An 11,834-nucleotide genomic window follows, 5' to 3' on the forward strand; every position below is an offset into this window, starting at 1 on the left:
TTTTATAGGTTTTTATTTACACCTATTTGTAGAAAATTAAAAAGCAACATTAAGATATGAAGTATAATTGATGGGGTTTTGATATAAATGGAATATAAAATGTGGGTAATATGGACAGGTATCATCAAATATGAGTATATTGTGAAATTAAAGCGTGTGTGTGTGTGTGTGTGTGTGTGTGTGTGTGTGTGTGTGTGTGTGTGTGTGTGTGTGTGTGTGTGTGTGTGTGTGTGTGTGTGTGTGTGTGTGTGTGTGTGTGTGTGTGTGTGTGTGTGTGTGTGTGTGTGTGTGTGTGTGTGTGTGTGTGAGAGAGAGAGACATTTTCATTTAATAAGTTAAAGTCTCCCACGTTGGCTGGAAGTCAAAACAACCAACGACATGGTGCTTTGGCACAACGCTGTGTAGTGTTGAAATGTCTCCACTTGGAGAAAAGTGTGAAACTTACATATGTTGTAAACTTTTGTTTGGTGGATGGTTGGACACATTGGGATTCAGTATGCTCACACAGGTTTGGTTGATTCCAAATGAAATGGTTGTTTTGAGGAACGAGAGTATACGCACTGAAGATAACCACAGATTTAAATTTGAAATGTCTTTCCTATAACCCAAGGACACTTTCCATACAGGAACTAGAATTACTGCCTCGTGGTTGTATGCCTTTGCCAACAAGTCAAGTTGCAGTTTACATCCACGACAGTCCAAAAGGTCATCGCTTCATGTTTTCCTATTGCACGTTTGTGTGAAATTGTCATAATTTACACATTCATTCTTGAGTTATGGCCAAGAAACGTGTTTTGTGAGGTCACAGTTATATCGCTGAGACATCGGGGTAGAATGGGACGGACGGACAGACACGGCTGTCTCTGGCTTAGAGGCCTAAAAAAGCGAAACACTACGTTAATGACAGTGTGGCTGGTTTTGATCGGTGAGGTGACCGTGGCTAAGTGGAGAGCAGGTCTGTCAATCAAAGAGTCAGAGGTTCGATCCCCGGCTCCTGCTCCACTAGTCTCATGTCAATGTGTCCTTGAGCAACACTTAACCTTTACAAATTGCTCCTGTAGCTTTGGATAATGACTGTAATGTTGTAAGATGTTGGTTTCTAGGTTGACTTTTTCAGGAGTGCATCGACACTCTGCATCTGTGAACAACCACGGAGAGCAAACCTTCAGGATCTGTAAACTTTGAAGAAGTTTACAAACTGTCCAGCTAAGCCTGCCTAGAGAAGGTTTCAACCACAGATCCAGTAGTAAAACATTGATCATAAAGCATCAGGTGAAGACGGTGGTTAGAGGAATCACTTCTGGGAAGGTAAGATCTTTTCTAGAAGAAAAAAAAAGCGTAAGGAGGGATTTGTGGGGTAAAGATTAAAGCAAAGATCAAAAAGTCCAAATGCAGATCATGAGACCTTCAAGATCAGTGAGAATTTCAACCTCGCGTAGAACCTCAGCTCTAACAAGACGATTGCAGCCTCTCTACACGGGACCATGCTGTGAGAGCGCACTCTGTGCATAAAGTATGAGACCACATGAGAGCGAACGCAAAAACAATTAGTGGAATGCAGATCAAAGCAAGCGTCGGAGGTGTGAAGCGCGTCCGTCTCACGATGCAAAGAATTCCGACGCAAAGTGTGAAAAGAGAGAATGAACTCGAAACGGGAGAGTTTTTAAGAAGAGAACTCCGGAGGCCTCTTACTGCATAATATCCTGCGTTCAAACACTGGACTATCTGCCACATATTTGTGAGGCAGAAATCAAATTGATTAGTACAGATGGGCTGCAACTTAAGATTATAAGTAGCTGCAGGGCTGTTTCTTACACGGTAAGAATCGCTTATAAATTCACAGATCGATGCCGACCCCTTCATTACTGCGGTTTCTGTTGGTGCAGATCTACGGGCTGGAGAGTGATTCATTAAAAAAGTTCATTTTAAATGATCCTGTTATTTATTTAGATGTATTAGTTGGTCATTGGTGCTTTTTGTAGATATTAATATGAACACAAATTACATCTAACAGTCCCGTCTATTCTTACCTCACCTTATTTGTCCAGCTTGTTCCTCACTATTATTTCTGTTTTGTGTGAGTACAAAAAAAAACAGCTCGTAATTAATTGGAGGGGATTCTGATGTTGATAAAATCGCCTGTCTGTCTGTCTGTCTGTCTGTCTGTCTGTCTGTCTGTCTGTCTGTCTGTCTGTCTGTCTGTCTGTCTGTCTGTCTGTCTGTCTGTCTGTCTGTCTGTCTGTCTCTCTCTCTCTCTCTCTCTCTCTCTCTCTCTCTCTCTCTCTCTCTCTCTCTCTCTCTCTCTCTCTCTCTCTCTCTCTCTCTCTCTCTCTCTCTCTCTCTCTCTCTCTCTCTCTCTCTCTCTCTCTCTCTCTCCTTGCCTGCACCGGGCAAACACACACCAACAACAGATGGACAAAGTGAATTTCAACTTCAGACAAACTGTCAGAGCACTGCAGGGGATTTATGGAGTTGAAATGAACAAACACCTGTAATTGCTGCAGGTCCTCTTTTGAAAACGGTCCCTCATGCACGACTCACAGCCTGCAGAGAAGAAATCTATCAGCTCACCAGCCACCGTGGATGCAAACGCAGCACCGCTAAACTACTCGTCCAAACCTTGCAAAGAATGCAGAAATATTTCACTTGAAAGTGCTGTGTGTGAATATTTTACGCCTACAAATAGCAGGCAATAAAGAAAGCGTAAAACCAATCTTATGGCGTATAAATCCATGCAAGGCAATAACACGGGCTGTTAATCGAAACAATGTAATCCACTGCCTTATAAATCTGCACAAAGGATAATTAAAGCTCATAAATACACTAATGAATTATGGCTTATGAATTCATGGAAGACGACGCTAAGTAGGCTGACTTATACATCGGTGGAGGTCTCGTATATATGCGCTGCATGTGCTATAGTTTATCTAAAATGCACAAAAGGATTCAATATGAATTTTATATATATATAAATATTAATAAAGTTAACATTTTTCCTCATGAATTTGTTGAAGGCAGGATTACGGCTCATGAATAAAATGGGCATAATCTCTACAGCAGTGTTATGGTTTATGATTGCATGCACCTGAGCAGATATGAATACTATATTTATATACATATATATTATGTACTTTACATTTACCTTTAGGGGATAGGGGGTCAATGATAGCTTTCTGGAGGACACTTTAACAGTAACTTTGTACTTCTGCACATCAAATCAAGTCAAATAATATACAAATCCATTACCAAACCATTCTGCAAAACAAGGCCGTCATATTTTAATTCAAACATGAGTACTGCATGGATGATTCAGAGGTAAACATCTTCGGGTTCAGGCCGATGTTCTCCTAGATTTCCCCGCTGCCTTCATCCAATCTCATCACTGTTTGTTGGTTTGTTTCCCCACACACTGTGTGTGTTTACTGATATGAACTCACATACACAATATTTGCAGAATGAAAAGAGCTGATAATAAATGTGTTTTCATCATCAGAGGTCACATGGAGTTGAGATAAGCCGGGCTGCGGTACTGATGGAGTTTGAGTTAGAGCTTCTCAGCTCATTGATTAATTACATGACTGAAGAATCACTTCCAGGTTCAGCTTCATTTACAGGTTATTTAAAGACCCTCAATGCACACACAGCACTATATATATATATATTACTGCTCCCTGATGCATGCTTTGTTTATCAAACATGATTAATATGCGTGGTCAGAAACCATCGACTCAGCACTTTCATATCCAATAGTGCTGAGCAGCGTACGACATTTATCTGATAGCAGTTTAACACTTTGAAACCTCATATTTCTATTCCTTTAAATGAGTAAGTAGGACTCCATAGGAAGAGGTCAGACCTGCTACTGTCTTGAGGCTTGATTCTCAGTCTATCCAGAGCGCGTGCTGTAGGGCTGTGCGTGAAGACACCCTATAGAATAGACATGCGGACTCAGCACCTCCATATCCAATACCGCTGAGCAGACAAGAGTGAGCCAAGAGCAGATTAACGTATGTGGAAAGAGAGAGTGTTTTAGCTCTTTCCTGAGGATTTCTGACGTGGATACGAAGCACTCTGTATATATCACATCGTGTATTACCTGCCACAGCACTGGATCCTCTGTATACAAATGTACCATATTGTCATCCTCCTTATTTATCACAACTTGACGGAAATAAGTCAATTCAGCATGTGTGACTCCTGTAAATCCAAACTAAGAAACTATCATTGTGATTCGTCTTTTGTCCTAAAACGGAAGACTAGAAATCAGTGCTATAGCTCAACCATGCGCTGTAACTTAAAAACACACACAAATGATGCACACATTTTTCTATGGTTTGTTTGTTAAAGGAGCCCGGTGAAGTTTTTGTCCATTAGTAGAACCATCGAGCAATGTTTTTAAGAGTCCCCATAAAGTGCTAAAAACGATGTTGCATGTCTTTGTAGTGTCTTTTGACTCACTGTGATAGAAATAAAGTTGAATATACTCCCTGGTAAAGATGACTGAATGCAACGGCCTCCTATGTAAATGACTTGTTCTCTACGAAAAGCCCCGAGTAACGAGACAAAGCTCTATTCTCGTCTGTGTTTCATGGAGCGCTGCTGTGAACTTGGGGAAAGAAACAGAATTTTTTTGTTTTTTTTTTCCTGCCGGGAGAGTCTAAAAAGATGTTTGACTAAAAGTCCTGTGATCCAGCTGCTGAGACAGAAAGTGCCAAACCGGTTCTCTAGAGAGCGATAAGAGAAACCGGGATGAGAGAAACAAGGCAAGCATGTGTGGAAGTTAGTGCCTGAGAGATACGGAGACGCAGTAAGAAAGTGTCAATCAAGAAGACTTGAGAACCCAACCAGCACTGAGACTAATGAGGCCAAAACATCTTCTAGTTTCTAACTACTTTACGTTCCCAAACAGCCCGTCAAAGACGCGTGAAGCAACGAAACAATCGGACTACAGAGAGCGATGGGAGAGTCGCACTACTCGCCTATGAACAGCTGGCTGTTGAGCTGCAGGTGGAGGTGTCCGTCAGCCGGAGCCTCCTGCGCGGCGACAGGAAGCGCATCCAATCGAAGCGACGCCTCCTTGACGTTCCGCTCGGCTCGGACTCGATGCCACCGGTTGTCGTTCAGGGGGACGCTCGACTCCACGCGGACCTCCAGCGGCCCGTTACCAACGTCGAAGGAGAAAACCACCTGAGTGGAGGCTGGGGGGGGAGCGGGGGGGGGGGGGGGGGGAGATGGGGAAGAACGGGAGATAAAAAAAAAACAGAATTAATAAGTTGTATCTTTGTGGAGATGTGATGTTGTCCTACTTTCGTTTGGACAGAAAACTAACTCATTGCTGCTGTTAAGGAGAAAATTCAGATTTAGTTGTCACCGGTGGTGAAAGAAGACCACAGACCTCAAACCAGCCTTTCATTTGTTCAAACAGGATGCGTCTGCAGCCTCCGAATTCACGAGAACAAGACTGATAAAACCTCACTTTGTGATTAAGGCTAAAGTAGTACGCTTTTCTTTTTCTTACATAACAAAAGAAAAGCCGACATGAATCTTCACTTTATAGTTGCATATTTTCACACAGGTCTGTCTAAAACCTGCCAATGCCACAATTGGGAATAGAAGCAGGAGTTTTAACAAGCAGGTATAGGCTGGACTCGAGCGTACGAAGACCAAACAAGCAGACGAGGGAAAGGTAGAGCTCCCTGGAATGTATTTTAATTACTCTTTCACAACAGAACAACAAACACAAAGGCCGACAGAGCTTCTACCTCGGCGCGCACTGGGTACGGCTCTCGCAGGAGAACAACAAACAAAAGACTCAAGAGCCTGGTAAGAAGCTCTGCACTGATTAGACTGTGCCGTGTTTATTTCCAGACTGCTAGACCATTCTTTATTCCACACTGCTGAACCCTGCAGTGTGGAAGGAACCTGGTAGAGGCAGGTGCAGGCTCTCTTCTGGGCCCTCAGCAAGTAGCTCACAACGCCGCACTGGTAATATTGTAAAAAAGAAAGAAAAGTGTATGACGATTTGGACACAGTACATGTATGTATTAAAGCCCTCTGAGGTGTCCTGATGTACAAAAAAATACGTTTGTTCATCAGAACACGTCTGTGTGTGTTATTGCTCACGTTGTATTGATGAGAAACACAGGAATGGAAACTGACACAGTGATTAGATTTGACCTTTGCTCAAAACACAATACATACCATAACATGTAATATGCTAATTCATTGTGACACATTTCCAAAGGCTCCATGAAGAGGACTCGCTCCGTATGCAGATTCATTCTAAGGTTACGAAAACACAATCATTATTTCACTAAAGAACGCATACTTAATGATATTATATTGCCTTTCTGCTAATAGAGCCCCCTGAATGCAACACACTGTTCTTTATACTGCATAATTGAAACGATACTCTGAAACATTGTGCACAATAAGGAATGAATTGATTTTGAAATACCGTATTTAGCTTTTGTTGACTAATTAAAACTTTCAGACCTTTAATTTTGGGATTCTGTCACTTATGATGGACTAATTTTGCTTTTATTTGTACTTTATTTTGTGGTATTGCTGCTAGTAAAAGGATCTGAATAATTCCTCACCACCGCCCATAAGCTCCCTCTGAGCCACAGGACCACGAGTCAGGACCACGAGACAGGACCACGAGACAGGACCACGAGACAGGACCACGAGACAGGACCACGAGTCAGGACCACGAGACAGGACCACGAGACAGGACCACGAGTCAGGACCACGAGACAGGACCACGAGACAGGACCACGAGACAGGACCACGAGTCAGGACCACGAGTCAGGACCACGAGACAGGACCACGAGTAAGGACCACGAGTCAGGACCACGAGACAGGACCACGAGTCAGGACCACGAGACAGGACCACGAGACAGGACCACGAGTCAGGACCACGAGACAGGACCACGAGACAGGACCACGAGTCAGGACCACGAGACAGGACCACGAGACAGGACCACGAGTCAGGACCACGGCCAGCGCCTTGGCCCTGTTGGCGCAGCCCCGTTCCAGCACCACGGACAGCTCCTCGGTGCTGAACGTCTTTCTTTCTTTCTGCTCAACTTTCGTTCTCTCCACCAACCGCGAGAAGATTTAAGAGAGCGCAGGCAAAAGCAAGCCATCGTCTTTCATGTTGTGCCGGTGGAAGGGGAGGATGCATTACTACGGGAGCACAGAGCGAGATGAAACACTGTCCCAGCATCCTGCAGTACCTTCATATAGACATTGTTTCCAGCCTCGGTGTTACAAAGAGATCGGAGGCACGCCGGCAACAGAGCAGCAGTATTCAGAGCTGGAACAACCACACTGACAAATGATTTCCCTGAGGAGAGAGGCTGTTGGTGCAGCAGTGTCCTTGTATTATTAGATTCTGTGTGTGTGTGTGTGTGTGTGTGTGTGTGTGTGTGTGTGTGTGTGTGTGTGTGTGTCCCTTTAAGTCCCATTTCTAAAACACCTTCCTCCCAAATACAACACAAAAAAAGAACCACGAAACAGCAAGCTGAACCAAACTAGGAAGGTAAAGTGAGGTGAAAGAGCTTTAAAAGGCAACGGTGACTCTAATAAGTGATTCAATGCACCTATACGAACCATTATGAATGACACACACCACTGCTGCCCATAAATGTGTAGCTCATACCATCCACAACACTGTCGTAACCATATAAACACAAGGACACCTTGTTGGGTAATACAGCTATATTTTAAATGACACAATATATGGCAGGCTATAAACATACGTCTCACAGCCTGCCACGATTCCATGGCACCACACAAACTGAACAACACCCTGTTGGTTATTACTGTAATAATCTAAACAACACACTATGGAGCCCGTAAATGTGTGCGTTACACGGGAATCAATCGACAGGAATTAATGGAGGGTCACGGCTGAAAAGCCCCAAAGAGTTCATAAAGCAACTGTCAAATTAAAAACAGAGGTGCTTAAAAAAAAACAACAACACACACACACACACACACACACACACACACACACACACACGCACACAGCCCTCCAACAGATCTGAGTTCCCTTTTTATGGATTTCACCTTGGATACATTTAATTTGTTTTGTTGTGAATGCATCGGGGTCCCGTGTGGGCCGGCATACCTTATCTACGGCCGCGTGTACGTGTTCTGTGCGGGAAGGAAATTGACCGGACAACGACAAAGAATTCAGCCAGAAGAAAACATTGGAAGCACACAAGCGGCGCCGGTAGAAATAAAACATCAAGCATCAAAAGTAAAGGGATACATTAGGGAAAATGTTACCATCCTCTGTCATAAAACACTTCAATCCCAGCACTAGGAAACAAATTGTAAGTATTTATGTAAGTGCAATTGTTCAATTAAACAAAAAAATATCAAAAAATCTGATTATGAGTGGAGAAAAATCCCTAATGTTTCCTTCTGCTGCATATTCTAACAGCGTCACACTCACACACAGATGTAAAAGAACAGTGTCTTTGTTTGGCTGCCATACTATAAATGACACACGAACCATAAAGGCCTGAAAACACACACACACACACACACACACACACACACACACACACACACACACACACACACACACACACACACACACACACACACACACAGTGTGTGATTTGGATTAAATCTTCGCCCTCCAGCTTCTACTCACAGCTCAGTTCGATCCGGATGAAGTCTTTGATGCCCAGGTTTTCCAGGAAGACGCCGGAGGGGGCCGTGGTTTTAAACAGGAAGGAGACGTCTGCGCTCAGCTCTCCGTGGAAGGTGGGGAAGTGGAGGTACGACGTCTCCTTGTCGAAAAACGCAGCGTTCCAGAAGTTCTCTGAGAAGGCGATTAAAAAAAAAAAAAAAAAAAAAAAAAGTTCTCTGAATTAAATCAAATCAGAAACTAATTTGCCAAACTGTTATTCAGCTGAAAACAAAGGTGTACAGTAACTCTATACTATACTCTATGCTATGCTTAGATGTTTGTGGTAAATGTGTCTATTTAAAGGGGTAATTAACAACTGCAATTACAAAACATTTCAAAGGGAAGGAGAGTTTTAATGTTGCCCAGTGACAGCTGTAACAAAATAATACAAATAACTTGATTTTTTTCAGACACTACTTACAGGAATAGTTCCACATTATATATGGATTAAAGAAACAAGATATTGTGAGTCAGTGAGCTTTTCCTTTTACCTTTGAGAGCCAAGCTACTCTCGCTGTGTGCAGTCTTTATGTTATGTAAGCTGTTGACTGTAGCTTCATATCAAACACACAAGAGTATTTCCCACAATGTTAAACGGTTTTAAAAAGCATTCCTGGGTCTGAAATACTGAATCAGAGGGTTAATAAGTTGGTGCGTTGTATAAAGATTTATTATGACGTTTTTTGAAACAGTTTGACAGAATAAACAGTCATTTTCATAATAGGACGGTTTCTGTCATCATGTCGTAACTTTAGGCAGCTGGAGAACTGGGCCGGACTTACTGTCTCCGTGACAACGGAGCGGCCCCACCCTGTAGGCGGCCTCTGACTCCGCCCTCTGACGTCACCCCAGCACCAGAGACCTGACGGGGAGGCTCTCCATGTGGGTGATCAGGGCCCGAGTCTTCAGTCCTGCAGGAAAAGAAAAAAGATGAGCAAAACGTGCGCAGGAGATGATGGAGACGAGAAGAAGCCGGAGGAGAAGAGGGGGAATCGGGACAATATTAATATGTGGAAGAAGAAAAAGAGTGGATGCGGAGAATCAATACACGCTAATTTAATTGGTGTTTTGTTGTGAATGTCGCTCTTGGGACAATGTTCCATGTTGTAACTAGCTGATGTAAGCGTTGCAGTGAGTAGGTGCAATCTTTCGGGGACCTATTTATTCCTGAATCTTGCAGTCAACATCCGTCCCCGGCAGTTTCTGGAACAGCTACTCCCGAACAAGACACCTACTGTCCGTTCCCCGCCCCACACGCAGCTTCACGCACTAAGATAATCCTCCTCTTAGCCCCGTTGCAGAGGAAAGTTGAGTATAAAAATACACCCAGGACTGGAAGCGAGGCGTGTACACAGCACTTTGTGAGCGTGATGAAATATTGAGGAGCAGCAGCTCCCGGTCTGTAAAAATAGAGTTGGCGTTGCACCGACAGCTTGTACTGGGAAATGAAATAAGGCAGGAAGTGAGGCAAAGGTGGGATTGCTTACAACACGAGAAAGCTCAACACTGTTTAGTTTTTTTCCCTCTGATCAAATTATCACAGTTGAGTCGTTGTTTGCTTCGCTGCCAAAGTTAAAAAGTGAGTTTGAAGACTGAACACCTGCAACAGCTTTTAGCACTCCTAATGTTCTAGAAAAAGCAGTTAAGAGCATACCTTAATATAGTGAGACTCACTCTGATCATCAAATCCACACGATTCTCTTCTTGTATTATAAGAATATGCAACAATGTGTCTCTTGGTTGATAGTCTCCTGTTTTTCTTTTGATGGTAGATGCTTCAACTGAAATGTGAACATTTACACAATCAAGATATAAATAAATATAAATCAACAAATGTGTGTTCAGTACCACTCCATGCGGTCGGCGTCACAGTTGCAGTAGTGCTGTGGGTCCACACAGTCGCCCTGCAGGCCGCAGACACACTGCTGGCTGCCCGGCTGAGCTCCGCCCCAATAAGTCTGGACGCGACCGGGACCGGGACCACCGAGCCACCAGCTGAACGGAGAGCCCTCTGAAACACACACACACACACACACACACACACACACACACACACACACACACACACACACACACAACCATCAGCTGATACACACGTCATAAATTAGAAAACGTTTGGTTGGTATTGTGTTTGCACTCACAAATGCACCTTTTATTTGAAAACAAACAAAGTGTGCTGGGAGAAAAGAGCTGACTGTATGAAAATAAAAAGGTATGAATATGATCCGACACTGAAACACACACGCTATGGGCATTCAATGATACAAAAACACACATACAAGTTGGGTTTTTTTTGCTTTCTCCTCACTTTCCCTGAGTATATCTCGGCTCTTACAATAAAACTGAAAACTTTTGTCCATGAAATAAAAATGTCTCCTGTTGTCTGTTGTGAGCATCATTAATATGAGAACAGGGTCAGGAAAGGTCCATACGTTTCCTCATTCTCAAAAAATCTATAAAATCCCTTGATATTGCTTTGTTTTCATGTATTTTACTGGAAGTTCTCTCCTGCACAACAGTTTGTCTGGTAGAGCGAGAAGGACGTGAGTAGCCGCAGGGCGTTTTCTCCAGGGGTTTAGTTCTTGTACAAAATGCTTCATAACTCACAAAACTTGATTGAAAGACCTCAAAAAAATGCACAACAACTCTCAGTGTGGTTTGTTTGTACAGGTTGAGTAAATCATAGAAAATAAAAACAGCTTCAAAAGGCTTCAGGTTAGAAAAGACGCAGCTCACTTTTGTTGGTTTGAATCCTGTGAGGGAAATCTGAGCCAGGATGTTCAAAGAGCCAACTGAAAAAAAACAAAACAGGCACTTACCTGGAGTGTTGAGGAGGCGGGACTTCCTGCAGTGGTAGGACAGCTCCTGTTCGCAGTGCTCCGATTGGCTGATGACGGCCAGCAGCTGCTCCTCTTCGGTGGAGTAGTCAAAGTGAGGCGAGTGCTGGTCTACACCTGGAGCCGGTCGGACTCTGGTCAGCTCTGTGTTGTTGTGCTGGATCACCATCCACGTGTTCTCCTCTTCAGACAGAATCACAAGCATTACTAGGATGCAAATTACACTTTATGGTCAAAGGTATTCTGCCCACTCTTGCAGCTTAGAGGGCTGAAGATCAGGATGGGAAGGT

The 11,834-nt window shown here is 43.4% G+C and overlaps 1 pseudogene; it reads right to left on the reverse strand.

Annotated features, from left to right (window-relative positions):
• LOC137890620 (contactin-associated protein-like 4) overlaps positions 1 to 11,834 on the reverse strand; it is a 78,847-nt pseudogene that overhangs the window by 16,754 nt on the left and 50,259 nt on the right.

Source organism: Cebidichthys violaceus, unplaced genomic scaffold (assembly GCF_023349555.1).
Source record: "Cebidichthys violaceus isolate CVI_PGR_0920_01 unplaced genomic scaffold, fCebVio1.0.p SCAF_67, whole genome shotgun sequence".
NCBI lineage: Eukaryota > Metazoa > Chordata > Actinopteri > Perciformes > Stichaeidae > Cebidichthys > Cebidichthys violaceus.